At 42.9% G+C, this 17,591-nt stretch overlaps 1 protein-coding gene across 2 annotated transcripts in view; it reads left to right on the top strand.

Moving 5' to 3' along the window:
* CYRIB (CYFIP related Rac1 interactor B) overlaps positions 1-17,591 on the top strand; it is a 113,357-nt gene that overhangs the window by 71,839 nt on the left and 23,927 nt on the right. For both annotated transcript variants that reach the window (XM_032223329.1, XM_032223328.1), the window contains exon 3: positions 2,851-2,882. The gene's annotated coding sequence lies outside the window, so the exon portion shown is untranslated. The remainder of the gene's footprint in view (positions 1-2,850; positions 2,883-17,591) is intronic.

The following is a 17,591-nucleotide window of genomic DNA, read 5'->3' as shown; positions in this document are numbered from 1 at the left end:
CTACCTACCTACACTTTCTCTCTCTTTCCCTACCTACTTACTGTATTTCTCCCTCCCTCTCCCTCTCTCTAGCCCTCTCCCTACCTACTTACTCTCTCCCTCTATCTACTGTATTTCTCTCTTTCTACTTCTATCTCTCTATCCCTCTACCTACCTACCTGCATACACACTCTCCCTACCTACCTACTGTATATCTCTATTTCTCTCTTTCTCTCCCTTTACCTACCTACCTACCTATTCTCTCTCTCTTTCTCCCTACCTACCTATTGTATTTCTTTCTCTCCCTCTCTATTCCTCTATCTACCTATCTACTTTTTTAAAAAAATTGCTTCTTCAAAACCTTGGTGCGTCTTATACTCTGGTGCGTCTTATACTCCGAAAAATACAGTAAATATATATTCCCCACAAAAACAATCTTGTGTTATAGCTAGCCTAATGCCACTCACTTCGTTCAGTGAGCTTCCATGTCTGTCGTTGGACTTTTGAGCCTGAATATTCCTAGGCCTATATCATCATTAATAGTACTTGTATAAATAAGATGACAGGAGCAGTAATCCCTGTATTTAGCTCCAGCCCCACATTTGCATCTTCCCTCTCATCCACACTGTGCTCTCCATAACAAGTGTGCTGGAGGGAGTCAAGATAGCCTTCATTATATCAGAAGACTATCATCAAAGGAATCTCAGGGCCAAGAATCCTGGACTGGCTTTTCTTAACCCAAAGGTGCTTTTTCAAGCGGCAACCGGACTTCCTTTTCATAGATGTTTTGCTTCTCATCCAAGAAGCTTCTTCCATGAGCTGAAGAAGCTTGTTGGATAAGAAGCGAAACTTCTTCAAAGAAGAAACAACAGCAACAAAAAGTCCACTTGCCCCTTGAAAAAGCAAAAGGTTAAGTAAAGCACATGCACAATAGGTGTCGAGGCTGCGGTTTAATTAACACCATGGTCAGTGATATCAACACCCCTTGCAAATCATTCAGAATGGTCCATCCATCAAGATATAACGATGGTTTTCCCAGGGTCAGTGCCAGATCTGAAATTGCATTCGGTGTACAGCCAGATACGATCAACCTGATAGTACATTTTGTCAAGGAGAACTCCAGATACCTTCATCCAGATACCTTCAAATAAAATTTCTTTCTTTCTTTCTTTTTTGAAATATATTTTTATTATTTTTACATTTAAAACAATACAGTACCGCAGAGTCGAAGTGACCATACATTCACATTATACACCATCAGTCTCAACCATTAACTATTAGCCTACTTAGTGCATTATCTGTCCTTCTGTCCAACCACAATATATACAGTTTGTTCCAATCTTGTCACCTTGTCTTATACCAATCATAAAATCTGTTCCAGACTTCAAATAAAATTTCTTATGGCAGGTAGGACCACATATTTTTTTGAGGTAGCTGAAATAGTAATCTCTTATTGGGGCCACCAGTGCTTTTTTTTTAACCTCTTCCTTCAATCTTAATGTTTGGCATACTCAATTACTGCCTCAAGATTTTTCTCTAGTGTTGATACAGTGCAAGTACTGAGGGAAAATTTGAATGGATTCGGATTCTCTTTTTGTCACGAAATGGATATGAAGGGCCAACAAGCCGATTTCAGCCCAAATCCCCTTGCAGGATACATAGTGAGATTCTTGTCCATATTGTATGCTTCGTTGCTTCTGAAATTACTAGGTGATGTTCCAGCTGCATGTGAAAACAGTTTGTCTATTTAACCTATTTTTGCTGTCCATCAATTCTCCCAGACATACACTATATATTGGATCTTGTGCAGGAAGATGTTTTAAATGGCTGCCTCATCATGTGCTTAGAACAGGGCACTCAAACTCGATTTCACTGAGGGCACATCAGGGTTGTGTTTGGGGGGCCGGGATGGGCGTGATCAGCTTGACCTCACTTGTGCCGGGGGCACCTGTGGTGGCCCGAGCATTCTGCCAATAAAAATGGGCTCATGATCTCTGTTTTCGTCTGCAACGCCCTCCTGCAACTCTGCCAGTGAAAAGAGAGCTTGGGAGCGCCACACACAGCCCTCCCGAACTCCGTTTTCGCTAGCAGAGACACCGCGAGCCACTCCTTTGATGGTTTCCAAGGCAGCCCTGTGGGCCAACTCTTAAGCACTCCACGGGCCATATCCAGCCCCCGGGCTTGAGTTTGACACCCCTGGCATAGAACTTCCATATAAATAGTTGACTTGGTATGTTGTGAGCTGATTTACCCCTCTCAACCATTCTTTTCCACCTTCCTCCCATTTGAAGTCTCCTTGATGCATGCTAAACTTGAACAGTATGAAAAGTAATAGGTGCCCTACATGCCAGCAAAGTCTCTTGTCGTATTGCAGACGGTGAAGTGGGAGAAAGAGGGGAAATGACTTAGCCTTTATTTGCATCCTTATTTCAAATGCTGGTTTCACATCCTGATATCTGACCCAAGTGTTGATGGTATCAGCATTAAGACCTTCTGCTTAAGCCGGGTAAATTGCGTGATGAGATTTCATCCAAGCGCCTTCCAAATAAGAATTGACTGATAAGCATTTATGACATAGTCACCCTCTCCACAGCCGGATTAGTATTCTTTTGAGGGAGAAAAAATCTGCCAAAATATACTCCCGTTTTTTTTAATATTTTAACTGTATCTGCAATTATATTTAGGGTAGCTACTGTATATAGAAAATGTGCTAAATTTGATATTTAGAAGCTTCTGTTAGACCTTAGTGCATTTGCTAAGGGGACTCGGGTGTGACTAAAAATATGTTCTGTTTGGGGGGGTGAGAAACAGACAAAGTGTTAGTTGAAAACTGACTGGACGTGTTTTCATTTCCTCTTTTTATATTTTTAGATTGGGAACAAAAACAGCAGCACTGGCTGAAGGTGAGAATGTTGTTTTGTTACACAGTGAATGCTTGTTTCTCCCACCACCCTTGTTCTTTGTTTAGTTTTTGCAGTGAAGATTGTTACCTACATTTGGTTTGGGGATGGTATCTGGAAGCTGATTTTTAAAACAGTTGTTAATGCAATATTGTTCTTTTTTTTTCTTAAGTGAGAGACATAATGCAACCTTAATGCATGATAACATCTACCTTTTCTGAATCAGTAAATGAATAAATAAACATGTCTTCCATTTTTAACGTGCTGTTTTCTTTTACATGGCTTTCCCTGCAGCTCTCTTACTACACAGAATAATGAACTCTCCATGACTCTTTAAGTATTTAGTTATTTATTATAATGCATTTTTTAAAAAAGCAAAATATGCTGACCATAAGATATCATGTATGATTTCTCACAAATATTAGGACTTGCTGTAAATCCTGTTTACCTAAATGTGATGCAGCTTAGTTTGCATTTTATTGTACAGTTGACCTGCTAGTAAAAATGAATCCTATATAGAATCCTATATAAAATAGAATAGAGCTGAAAGGGGCCCTGGAGGTCTTCTAGTCCAACCCTTTGCTCCAGCAGAAGACCTCATACCGTTTCAGACAGGTGGCTGTCCAGTCTTTTCTTAAAACCCTCCAGTGATGAAGCCGCTACAACTGTAGGAAATTTGTTCCACTAGTTAATTGTTCTCACTGTTAAGAAGTGTATCCTTAATTCCAGATTGCTTCTCTCCTTGATTAGCTTCCATCCCTTCTGTCTTTCCTTCTGGTGCTCTGCAAAATGAGTTGACCCCCTCTTCTTGGTGGCAACACCTCAAATACTGGGCTACTGCTATCAGGTCACCCCTAGTCCAAATGCAAATGTCATTGATATCAAAATGATAAAAAGAATGCTATAGGTGTAGCTGTAGCACAATTTCAGTTTTCCATTCTTCTATTGGAAGTCCCAAAAAATGAACTGTGATTTTGGGGTATTTTTAAATCTCCCTAAATAAAACTCTTGCCTATTATTTATAAGATTCCTGCTTTGTGTTTACTTGAATTGCTTTTATTGCCATGAATATTTAAAAAAAAAACAGTAATGCTTTATTCACACTGAAGAGAACCGACACATTGATTGCTTTTAATATCTTTTCAAACGTCCCTATCAATGAACATATTATTCTGTAGTCATTAGGGTCCTGCACCAATCTAAAGCCGCATACTTAAAATTTGCCACTAGATGTCAGCAGTAGAAAAGAGAATAAGGAAGGATGTCTAGCGCAAGATACACAAATGACTCAAAACATTTGTTTTATCTTGCATCTGACACCCAATGTTTGTTCAACTGTTCCCATTCCTTGCAGTCACGTATAGGCCTGGAATGTATGACATAAACAGTATTTCTTGCAGTAGCTTAATTTACTTTGATTTTAGGTAAAGACAATTGTGTCTTATTTTTTCCCTATTTTTAACTCTGAAATTATTGGGGGGGGAGGGAGGGCTAGAAGTTAGCATTCTACATAGATTAGTGTATGAAATTAAATTACAGTATTAATAGTTGTACTTCCCTTTAGCAAAGAACTGAGACCGTTGAACCAGTAAGTCTGTGGAAACGTATATTGATGGTCTCTGCCAATTAGGAAACACGTATAGGTAGTCCTCGCTTAACGCCTAGTGATGGTCACAGTTACAATAGAGCTCCAAAAAGGTACTCATGACCCAGTTCCAGTGTTCCAATGTCCACCCTTCATGGGCATGGAGTCGCATTTTAGCTGCTTGGCAACTGGGTTGATTTAGGGCAGTTTTTCAGCATCCCACAGTCATCACACAATCACGATTTTTCGATGTAGTTTTGAAGTCTGTAGAGATTTCTCAGTCACCCAGGTCATGGTTGTCCCAAAGGTGCTTTTTTAAGGGGACAATTGGACTTCCTTGTTTTTTCTTTGAAGACATTTCACTTCTCATCCAAGAAGCTTCTTCAGCTCTGGCTGAAGTATTTATCTTCCTTGCAGACAGCTGGTCATTTGCATCCTTTTAGAGGGTCGTTGAAGCCACTTGGAGGTTTATCTGTGTCTTCAGGGTCACCTGAGTGGCGCTCCTGGTTCCTGTAGTCCGCAATTATTTCCTCTGGAAATCCATTCCTTATTCCATACCATTCCAAGGGTGTTCATCACCAAATTATATAGCTCAAAAGTCTGTAGAGATTTCTCAGTCATCCAGGTCATGGTTGTCCCAAAGGGTTTTTTTCGGGAGGCAACTGGGCTGTCTTGTTGTTTTTTTCTTTGAAGAAAGTCCAGTTGCCTCCTGAAAAAAGCATCTTTGGGACAATGTAGTTTTGCCAATTTCTCGTGATTGCCTCTAGTTTCTGATTTAAAAAAAAAATGCTCACTGAGTATAAAGGATTTGTTTTTACGATCCCCACATTCCCTTATCTGGCCCATTCGCTTAAACAGCCACTGCAAAAAAACCTTAAAAGCCAGGCACCAGTCATGCGGTAATTTGCTTCAGCGGCCACTGTGACTTACCACTGTAATCCCGGGCTCAGTCCTGGTCGTAAGTCGAGGATTGCCTGTAGTGGCGGAAAGAATTTGGCAAATTCATCTTCCACAGTAGGTAGTGGGCTTCTGTCGTGTTTGATTTTGGAGGAGTTCATATTCCTGCAAGAGCTGGGCTGCAAAGTAGCTTTAGCCCCGATGGCTGGTTCCGTGTGTGTGTGTGTGTGTGTGTGTGTGTGTGTGTGTGTGCAATTCAAATTCTAATGGCCAACTTCAAGAGATGGTTGTACGATGCAGAATGGGCACCAGGTTATTATGTGCAGTTCACGAAGAGGAAATGCTTGCCTGTTTTCGTGGTTGCTTACCAGTTTCAAAAGTGAGTGAAAAGGAAGTCCATCAGCCTTTGCCCCCGTGTTCTTTGACACTCCCCAAACATTGAGTATCGCTTTTAGGCATTGAAAGAAGTATTAAAAGCATGAAGATTCTTTAGGGAGTTGAGCAAACAATATTTGCTTGTTTTCTTCCAAAGTGCTCAATACGAGAGGGGCCATTGGTGCTCTCTGAGCTTGCTTGTTTTCTTGCAGATGTTTCATTACCCAAACTAGGTAGCGTCATCAGTGCTAGTAAAGAGCATAGTTTGCTGTCAGTTTATATTCTAGGGACTTGCCCGTCAGTGTGGGTGGGAACGGTCCTAGACAGGGGTGTCCATTTCATTGAGGGCCGCTTTGTGTTTGATATCGGGGGGCCATGGTGGGCGTGGTCAGCATGTCACGTGTGTGTGGGGGGGTGTTCCTGTGGCGGGCCAAGCTCTCTGCCAGCAAAAATGAGCTCCCGAGCTCCATTTTTGGCTGCGACAGCCTCCTGCAACCCTCTGCCAGCAAAAACGGAACTCGAGGGGGTGGGAGGCACACACGGCCCTCGCAAGCTTTGTTTTCGGTTGGCAGAGGCCCCGTGGGTCGGTCCTTCACTGTTTCCAGGGTGGCCTCACAGGCTAGATCTCCCTGGCCTTTGAACACCCCTGGTCTTAAGAGATTCTTTGGTTGGGCTCTTTGCTGTTAGCTTCTTCGGCAGTTTCTGGATTATAGTTTACTTGATTGTTAGCCTGATGTTAACCTTGGAGTTAATTTATACTCATCTGGATGCTGAATCTCTTAAGTCCACCACCCCACTTGACAGGCAAGCCACTAGAATATAAACTGGCAACAAACAGCATTGCTTACCAGCACTGATGATGTTACCTAGTATGGGTAACAAAACGTCTGCAAGAAAACAACCAAGCTGAGAGAGTGACAAGGACCCCTTCGTGTCAACCCTGAGCTACAAATATTCTCCTTTATTATGCTCAGTAGGTTTTACAGTCTGGATTCTACTTTCTAAGAAACCGGATGCAACGGGTAGCTCTTTTCTCCTGTTAAGTAAGCTTGATGATCATTGCCAGAGACTGTAGCTCCGATGGCAGGTAGTCCCACTAGGCTCATTGAATTGAATTGAATTGAATTTATTATATTTCTATGCCGCCCTATTCCCAGAAGGGACTCAGGGCGGCTCACAACCAAGTCAAAGGGGGGGGGGGGGGATACAAATAGGGGAAAAAAGAACATGGACAAAACAATACCACAATTTAAAACACTCAACAACCATACCATTCGAGCGGGGACAAGAACTCATTAGCCCCAGGCCTGTCGGAACAGCCAGGTTTTAAGGGCTTTGCGGAAGGCCTGGAGGGTGGTGAGGGTCCGAATCTCCACGGGGAGTTCGTTCCAAAGGGCCGGAGCAGCCACAGAGAAGGCCCTCCTCCGGGTGGTCGCCAATCGGCATTGGCTAGTGGATGGAATTCGGAGGAGGCCCAATCTGTGGGATCTAATCGGTCTGTTGGAGGTAATTGGCAGCAGGCGGTCTCTCAAGTAATGGAGAACCTGTGACACGCATGCCACAGGTGGCATGCAGAGCGTTCTCTGTGGGTGTGCCAGCTGTCGCCCCAGCCCAGCTCCACCACACACGCACACATGCCTCCCGCCGGCCAGGTGGTCTTCAGGTCTCTGCTGTGCATGTGCAGGGGGTGGGGCATATGTGGGCGACATGCGCATTAATTGGTACGGGGTGCACAAGTGTGGGGGGCGATGCTCATTGCATTTTGGGCCCTCACATAGTTTAGTTTAGTTTAGTTTTATTATTATTTATAGGCCGCCCTTTTCCCTGAGGGGACTTAGGGCGGCTTACAAAATATAGGGAGGGGGGTACAAAACAGTAAACATAAAATGATACATAAGTAAAAATAGTACACAACATTCATTCATCATTCGGGTGGGGACAGATTACGATCTTTATCCCCAGGCCTGACGGGATAGCCAGGTCTTGAGGGCTGTGCGGAAGGTCTGGACGGTGGTGAGGGTACGAATCTCCACGGGGAGATCGTTCCAAAGGGTCGGAGCTACTACTGAAAAGGCTCTCCTCTGTGTGGTTGCCAGTCGACACTGACTGGCGGATGGAACTCGGAGGAGGCCTAATCTATGCGATCTAATAGGTCGCAAGGAGGTAATTGGCAGGAGGCGGTCTCTCAAGTACGCAGACCCACTACCATGAAGGGCTTTATGGGTGGTAAGTAGCACCTTGAAGCGCACCCGGAGATCAACAGGTAGCCAGCGCAGCTCGTGGAGGATAGGTGTTATGTGGGTGAAGCGAGGTGCACCCACAATCACTCGCGCGGCCGCATTCTGGACTAGCTGAAGTCGCCAGATGCTCTTCAAGGGCAGCCCCATGTAGAGCACGTTGCAGTATTCCAGCCTAGAGGTCACAAGGGCCCGAGTGACTGTTGTGAGAGCCTCCCGGTTCAGGTAGGGTCGCAACTGGCGCACCAGGCGAACCTGGGCAAATGCCCCCCTGGTCACAGCCGTCAGATGATGGTCAAAGGTCAGCTGTGGGTCCAGGAGGACATAGCATCCCTGCGTCCCGTTATGGTTTCCAGGTTGGGGCAGGAGGCCTTCTAGGCCCAAAAATGGGGTACAGAGTGGTGGGAACATTCCATTATGGGTGTAGGCATGCACTTTTGCACGCGCCTTTGCTTTTGGCACGCAACAGCAAAAAGGTTTAGCCATCACTGCACTAGGCCGATGGGAGCGTGGTAGTTGTGTGTGCTTTTCTCAGGTGGCTGATTGGGAATTCGAAGTTGGGGAATGTGCAGACAAGCTCAGAAACGGAACAGCTTTCATTCTTCTTTGTTTTTGCGGCTTGTTCTAGGAGTGGATATTTGTCCTTTCATCACTCTTGCTGAAATTTCATTTGCTGCTCTTTCACCATTAAAATAGGTTCTTCTTGTGCAGGTCCCGACCATGGCAGGTAAAAATAAAAAATACTGAAGTTGCTAAAGAAGAAAGTGTTGCTGAATCCTATTTCCTCATCCCCACCACAACAAAAGTCTAGCAGATATTTCCTCTTATTTCAATATCTAGATTAAATTGCATGTCCATGGTTCTTGCACTGTATTATTTGCTGTGGAGCAAATAATAGAGATCTATCTATCTATCTATCTATCTATCTATCTATCTATCTATCTATCTATCTATCTATCTATCTATCTATCTATCTATCCAAAGAAGAGAAAGGAATAAAATGAACTAGTAATTCCATTTCTCAGCTTGCAATCCATAAGGATTTTTTTTGTAGTCAAATCAAATTATCTGAACACTTGGCTAACAGTGAGTTGCACCGAAAAGGGACACAGTGACTCAGTGACTAAGACACTGAGCTTGTTGATCAGAAAGTTCGGCAGTTTGAATTCCTAGCGCTGCGTAACAGAGTGAGTTCCTGTTACTTGTCCTAGCTTCTGTCAACTTAGCAGTTCAAAAGACGTAGAGTATACCTTAGAGTCGGGAATGACTAGCACATATGTGCGAGGGGAACCTTTATCTTCAAGTTGCTCCAGTCTATCTATGACTTCCAAATAATAAATATATATATTTGCAGTTTTTGAAATGCAATTATCTTAGTGTCTAGTAGAACTGGTGTTTAGAATAGAACCAAGTCCCTGCCATGACATAATAGGACACAACATGAAAGCTTTCCAATTGTGCCCACAATGTCCGTCCGTCCCCCCCCCCGCTTTGCACTCTTTTAAGAAACAATTCGAAAAATGTTCCTTTGTTAGAGCTGGAAATCGGAACTTTCACATTAGATTTAATTTAGATAAAGAAAATTTAGAGGGTTCTCCTTCTCATAAAAAATGTCTTAATATCTTCTTGATCTGCTTGCTCTGCTTCAGTGGGATACCTCTGAAATAATATTGCTAAGTATTATTGCACTCAGGCAGTCGCCAGAGGCTTGGAATTTGGTATATACAGTGTGTGTGCCTATAAATATAATATATAATATAATAATATAATATGATATAATAATATAATATAATATAATAAATATAATATAATATAATTAATATAATATAATTAATACAATACAATACAATAATTTTTAGCCTCCACATGCTCTATTTTAGACTCGTTCTAGGATGTGGAGATCACCACAGCACATTGTTGCTGATTGCCGCCTCCGTGTGTCACTTTTTCGGCTTCCGCACTCCCCTTTTTTGGCCTCTAAGGGTCGCATTTTTGGCCGGTTCCGGGGGGCGGGGATCAGGGAATACCGATGGATGATGGTATGCAGAGGCATCCATCATTTTCTTGTTTTCCTCCCCCCAAAAGGTAGGTGTGTCTTATAGTCCGAAGCGTCTTATACTCCGAAAAATATGGTGTGTTTATGTATTCTTTTTAATAAATTATGGAAATCCTCCTGTAGGCTCATACAAATGGGCTTTGCAGGCACATGTTGCTGTACAGTTCTGAAAACACGAAATATATTCTTCCTTTTTTTCCCCCTTATCACTGATAAAAGCTTCGAGTGTGTAACAGTTATCTTTTTTTAAAACTGAGAGAAAGCTGTAATCCTTGCATCACAACTTTGGTTAGGAAAGAGGTGATCCTTTTTGCATTGTTAAGATTTTAAAGGTAACAATAGAGAGAAGAATAAAGAAATAGGCGTCAAGAATTTTGCCCTTTGCTTATTGAATGCACAATTAAAATGCTGAATGCAGATTGACTACAATATGTATTTTTCTTTGTTACCATTGAGCTCAGAAATTTGGTATTAAGAAGCTTGTGAACATCAAGAAGCCCATAAATTAAAGGGCATGTACTATTCAGCACAGTGCAATTGAGGATTTTATATGTTCAGTAGATTCTCTGCATGTGGCAAAAATTAATCTCCGTAATCAGGGACAATCCTATACCGATCCAATTCCTTAAATTTAGAATAACATTCTGTTTTCTTTTTAAAAAAAATACAGATTGATGCATTTGGAAATAAACAAGGAAAAAGGTCACTATAGAAATATTCTCAAAACGGTCTCTCATCCAATTTAAAATAATGCAGTCAGCCACCCTCCTTAGAGTTTGGATAGTGCACATCCAATTGAAAGCAACTTAAAAGCTACATGAAATAAAATGGCTTTTATTGTGTGCACAGTATATGCAGACACCTTCATTTTGTAAGGATGTGGGGGAACAGCGCGGAGCAGCATGTGATTTGCGCACATGAGGAGTGAAGATAGCTTGAGCTACGCAGGTAGTCCTCGACTCGCAACCATCCATTTAGTGACTGTTCAAAGTTAGAACGGCACTGAAAAAAGTCACACTTGCCGCATTCCCATGGTCACGTGGTCAAAATTCAGAGGCATGGCAATTGGCATGTATTTATGACAGGTGCAGTGTCCCAGAATTGTGTGATCACCTTTGGTGATCTTCAGGCAAGCAAAGTCCAATGGGGAAGCCAGACTCCCTTAACGGCAGGGTTCATAACAACTGCAGTGTTTCGCAGCTGAAGGTTGTAAAATGACGGAAAACTCACTTAACAACTGGCTTGCTTGGCAGTGGAAAGTTTGGTACAATTCAATCGTACCAAAGGTGCTTTCTTCAGGAGGCAATTGGACTTTCTTGTTTTTTTTTTCTTTTAAAGATGTTTTGCTTCTCACCCAAGAAGCTTCTTCAGCTCTGCAGTGGGGAATGGAAGGATTTATCTTCCTTGCAGACAACTGGTCATTTGCATCCTTTTAGAGGGTCGTTGAAGCCGCTTGGAGGTTTATCTGTGTCTTCAGGGTCACCCGAGTGGCGCTCCTGGTTCCTGTAGTCTGCAGTTCTTTTTCCTCTGGAAATCCATTCCTTATTCCCACACCATTCAAAGGGTGTCCATGCCAAATTGTATAGCTCAAAAGTCAAAAGATGCTTCTCAATCATCCAGGTTGTCCCAAAAGTGCTTTTTCAGGAGGCAACTTGGACTTCCTTGTGTTTTTCTTTTGAAGACATTTCGCTTCTCATCCAAGAAGCTTCTTCACCTCTGACATTCAATTGTAGTCTTAAATCAAGGGCTCCACGTATTGGATGCCATCGGTTGGTTGTTTGGATGGATGCCATTGGTATATCAAAACACATATCTAGTTTATTGTGTGTGCGTTGTTTACCCCTTATTAGAAATCATGGGAACTGACTCATGATCACTGTTGGCTTCTGTGATTTAAACATTTGGCAGTCTCTTCTGTCCATTGGTATTAAATCTTTCCACACTGCACTTCAGCTTCATTATCCTTGTTGTATATGTGGGTGTGAGGGAGGGAGAGATCTAAGCAACCCTAGCATACGATACAAACATACTAGTCAGCTTTCAAACTCTTGTGTTTTCAATTTCATTTAGGAAATAGAAATATAGAGCTATATGTGCATGTGCTTGGTTTATAGAAAAGCTGCCATACTACCTTCAAATATTGGTTCTTCAAATAAAAAAAAAAAACAGAATAGCTTTTGCAGTTCATTAATTTGAGCCTTTGAAGGAGATTTCTTTATCTTGGGGGTTTTCTTGCAAAAGTATTGAAATTGGACGGTGGGCGGGGGGTTTGTTATCACTCACAGAGCCACGCGTCGGGGGACAAAGTCGTTATTAAAGTACTCTTACCCCTAAGGGAGTTCTCTCCGATGCTTCAGAATTGGCATTACATCTTGTAATTCCATTGCGCCTTCCTCTGAACTAAGCCCAAACTAAAATGTGTCATATGCATCCAGCAGGAAGGCCATGCGTGCAATTCTTGTTTGGAAAAATGTGCCCCAGCTTTCTGCCTGTCTGATTTTGATATGGCCCCTCGCATCAGACAATCCCATAAGGCTGTAATGGGCCGAGTCATTGTAATCAAATGCAGCGTTCCATGTGTCTAATTTCGCGAAAGTAGGTCAAGTTGGAAATAGTATTTCCCACTGATTCCTGCAGCCTGTTCTTATAGGGTGCCGGAGGCAGCGTTGGCTGATATCTTGGTGTATAAATCTGGACCAACCAGTGGTATAAATCTCACGGTCATTGGCATTTGGGTCTGTAAATATCTCCCATCAGACAGCATCTGATAATGAGAATTAGTGCCTAAAAATAAATGAAATGTTTTAAAAAGAATTAAAATAGATGAGTACTTTCTTAAGAGGAAAATTATTCAGTTTTGTAGAACCAGAGCTAAAGCATTCATATATTTTGCCACCTGTCAATGAATGACCATTGCCATGAACATGAGAGCAGTCTTCCAATATTTGAGGGGCTGCCACAGAGAGGAAGAGGTCAAGCTATTTTCCAAGGCACCCAAAGGCCAGACAAGGAAAAATGGATGGAAACTGATCAAGGAGAGACTCAACCTAGAAATAAAGAGACATTTTCTGATATTGAGAGCAATCAACCAGTGGAACAGTTTACCTTTGGAAGTTGTGGGAGCTTCATTACTGGAGGCTTTTAAGAAGAGATTAGACTGCCATTGGTCAGAAATGGTGTAGGGTCCCCTGCTTGAGCTGGGGGTTGGACTAGATGACCTACAGTATAAGATCCCTTCCAACTCTGTTAATCTGTCTTTGTTTTCCAAGGTTATGTTGCCCCCGTGTCCTTTGTAGTGAGGCTCTGGGAGTTTAAGCCCATCATATATTTCTACCCTGTTGCTGTTTGGTAGGGCAAGAGAAAGTATGTAAGGCCAAGCAAATCTCTGATGAATTCTCAGAGTGACCTCCCATGGCTTCCCTGTCTGTCTGGAAGGCCCATACCCACAAGATTTCAGTTCACTTATATCTGGTACCAGGTTCAGCATCCAGTCTGAATTTGTGTGTGTGTGTTAGACTAAATGACCTATAAGGTCCCTTCCAACTCTTTTAATCTGTAATCTTGTAAGCTGTCCTTTTTTTTTAACAGGATGGAGGAACAACCATCTAAATCCTATAGGTGTAGAGGACTAGTAATTTGGACCATCCCAAGGACCATAACTTTATTTCACTAAACTGAAATCATTTCAAAATCTCTGGATATGTAGCCCAACATTCCTAACTCTAGAAGGGTGGCAACGTATGTAAATCCATCTCAGCGGATTCCAGTTTTAACTTGTGCATTTATTGGCCATTGTCAGATGATGTAATATCAGGAGTGAATGTATATTTATCTCTTCTTACGTTAGAGTCCAAAGGAACGCTTTTTGTACTTGTAGCCTTTGACTTAATGTCTTTCCTTTCAAGCTTTGTTAACTTAAAAACTTCCAAAATTGCCTACATATTAGCAATGCAGCCTTAAAAAAAATATGGGAAAGGGTTGGAGGAAGTGGAAGCTCTCTGGTATGCTTTTCTACTACAGGTAGTCCTCAACTTAATGACCACAATTGAGCCCCAAAGTTCCATTGCTAAGCAAGACGGCTATTAAGTGGGTTTTGCCCCATTTTATGAACTTTCTTGCCACAGTTGTTAAGTGAATCTTCACAGTTGTTAAGTTAATAACACGGGTGTTGAGTGAACCAGGCTTCCCCATTGACTTTGCTTGTAAGAAAGTCACAGAAGAAAATCTCCTCACCCAGGTACACCACAACGGTCATAAAAACATGCCTGTTGCCAAGCTCCCAAATTATGATCCCTTGAGTTTGGGGATGTTGCAACGGTCATAAGTCATTTTCTCTAGTGCTGTTGTAACTCTGATTCCTCACTAAATGAATGGTTGTAGGTCAAGGACTGCTGCATTATATACTGTTTTCCCCAAAATAAAACCTAATCAGAAAATAAGCCCTATCATGATTTTTCAAGTTGTTTGTAATATAAGCCTGTTCTGGCCCCCCTCCGTCGGTAATGAATGCAGACACAGGCTTAGCTGTTTGCCACTGTTTATTCACAGCAATTGTAATCCTGTTGGCTGAAAGCCCAAACACAACTCACTGGCAAGACCTTGGCAGCAACCCAGACTCCAACAGACACGGGAGCACAAGGCAGACCAGACAAGGAGTTCTCCAGATTAGTACAAATGGTTGTGTCCTGCAAAAGGACTCCTCCCAAAGTCTCTTCTTATATACTCTATTGGGAGGGGCCAAGCCATAACCATCTGGGCTTGATTATCTCTTATGAGTCTGTCTCCGTAACTGCTGCCTCTGTTTCTCCGCCCTCCGTTGCCTGGCGTCAGGGACAAACTCAATTTGATCTTCCCCACTGCTCCATGCCTCAGGCGTCTCCTGGTGGCCAACCAGCCTCTCTGGTCCCTGCTCTGAGTCTGAACCCTGCCCAGGGTCCTCCACATCTTCCATAGCAGACTCATAGGGGACCTCGCTATCGGAGTCCATTGGCAGCTCCAATGGCTCCTGCTGGGCCACAACATAAGCCCTACCCCAAAAATAAGTCCCAGTTAAGATTGGCAACCAGACAGACCCATTTAGTACTTTAGTTCCCTGAAAATAAGATCTAATCAGAAAATAAGCCCTAGATGCGTCTTTTGGAGCAGAAATTAATATAAGACCCAGTCTTATTTTTGGAAAAACAAAGGTAGCTCTTAGAGCAGTGATGGCTAAACTTTTTGGTGCTGAGTGCCCAAAGTGTGCACGTGTGTAAACCATCCAAAATGCAATATGAGCACCCCTTGCGCTTGCGCCCCGCACTCTGCACTCCCATCACCCATTTTTGGCTTCCAAGTTGGTGCAGGTGTCAACTCTCCATGTTGTCATAGGGACAGAATGAATGGGAGTGCATTCCATGCATACTGCTTGCTGGAACCGGATCTCAGATTACTGCAGACGGTTTGGGAGGGATGCATCTATAGGGTAACATGATTTGTGACACAGACTGTGGGGAGGGAAGGAACAAAGTGGTAAAAGTTCAGAAGCAAATCAAAACAAAGCACAGGCTTGACCGCGAACAGATATTGCCTATGGAGCACCTAATAAGTCTCTGGTTTTGTATTTCAAACTTGACTCGATATTTATGAATTAATTAGAGATCATTAGGAAATTTGACAGCAGGAGGCGTTCCAGGCCCAAAATGGAGAATGGCGGGCCTCATGCGGCACCCCCCCCCCGGCCTTGTTTTGGCTTCCGGGTTGGTGCAGAAGGCCTTCCAAAATGAGGCATGTGTGTGTGTGCGCACACACTCATGCAACCCCCCAAAATGCAATGCAAGGGCCACTCTCACATGTGCCCCCCCACACATGCACACACGCGTCCCTCACATGCGCCCTACTCTTCACGCATGCACGTCAGAGACCCAAAGACCAGCTGGCTGGTGGGAAGCATGTGCGCATGCACGGTGGAGTTGGGCTGGAGCGACTGCTGGTGTGCCCACAGAGAGGGCTCTGTGTGCCACATTTTTTTCATCACGGTCTTAAGAGTATGTAACTTCCCACAGTAGAGTTACAATACTATAAAACAGCAGGAGTGGTTGGTCTTCCTTTCAGTTCCAACTGGAATGGTAAAAGCAGAGTGACAGAAAGGCATGTAAAATTATTGATTTCTCAGTGGAGCTGCTGACATCTTCCTCCTTCCGTTGCTACACCTGTTGCGGCTTGAGGGAATGGCTGCTAAATAATAGCAGGCAGTAAGTAACATTCAGTGATGGTAGTTTCTTTGTAGGGCTGCGGGGGGGGGATGTGTTTTCCTCCCCTTTGCGTTTACATCTGACCATACTTTATAAATATAGAGAGCTCTATTAATATAGAAGCCCGCTAGAAGTGCTTGTTTATTGCTGCACTGGGGATTCTCCCCCCCCCCCTTTGCCCCGTAAATCAATATTACATTATGGTTACTGTGGTTGCATCATTAAGCTGTGGGAACTGGTGAGTAGTTAGTTCAGAGAATAGAAACCCTAATGAATGCCGAGGTTTAATTTTATATCCTTGCTCCATGATGTTGAAAGATTCTAATTTCGGATGGGCAGCTGGTTTATTAATCGCCCAAACTTGTTTTGACCTTAAGAGTTCATGTAGGAAAGCTTCAGAAACTCATCCTCCTGCTTTTTTTAACCTTAATGCATGCAGTCTGCCCCAGAACTGAGGGGAGGAAGGGGAAGCAAGATTTTTCCCATTCATGCACCAATAATTGCTTTTTCAACAGATGGTTTCCTGCACCATCCGAGTTCCACGCTGCCGATTTTCCCAGAATATCATTTGTCTCAACATGATACCCTTAAAGCACAGGCTTGACATCTTGTTAAATTGTCGGCATTTAAGATTCTTAGACCTAAAAGGAAGATATTTCAGGGGTGTCATCCATCTTAATTCCAAAGCTTTCCTTAACACAGCTTGCTGTGAAAAATAAATCTACCTTTTGTGGGTGAAGGAAAGTAATTTCAGAAGTGAAGCGTACAACGAGCTGCTGACGAAACTGGGTCGCACTTAACATTTCTCACTACATGATAAATATTTTCTGGGTAGCAGAACATTATTAAAGCCACTTGGTGAGAAGGAAATATTGCCATTCAACTCAATTTCAGTGGTAAAATGACCCGAGAAACATTATTTTGGAGATGTTATAGGTTTTTCTTTTTGTATATGTTATATACCTTTCTTCTCTGCATTAAAGAAACAATTTTCCCCCTCCTCAATATATACTTTGGCTATTAATCAGAGGTGGTATTCAGCAGGTTCTGACCGGTTCCGGAGAACCGGTAGCGGAAATTTTGAGTAGTTCAGAGAACCCATAAATACCACCTCTGACTGGCCCCACCCCTTCTATCCTCTGCCTCCCGAGTCCCAGCTGATCAGGGGAAATGGGGATTTTGCAGTAACCTTCCCCTGGAGTGGGGAGGGGATGGAGATTTTACAGTATCCTTCTCCTGCCACGTCCACCAAGCCACGCCCATAGAACCGGTAGAAATTTGTTTTTAATCCCACCACTGCTATTAATATGTAAATAAGTAATAAGAAACTTG

This window comes from Thamnophis elegans, chromosome 8, assembly GCF_009769535.1.
Source record: "Thamnophis elegans isolate rThaEle1 chromosome 8, rThaEle1.pri, whole genome shotgun sequence".
Lineage (NCBI taxonomy): Eukaryota > Metazoa > Chordata > Lepidosauria > Squamata > Colubridae > Thamnophis > Thamnophis elegans.
Note: the sequence above shows the minus strand (reverse complement) of the source record. Positions and strands in the feature narration are given on the sequence as shown.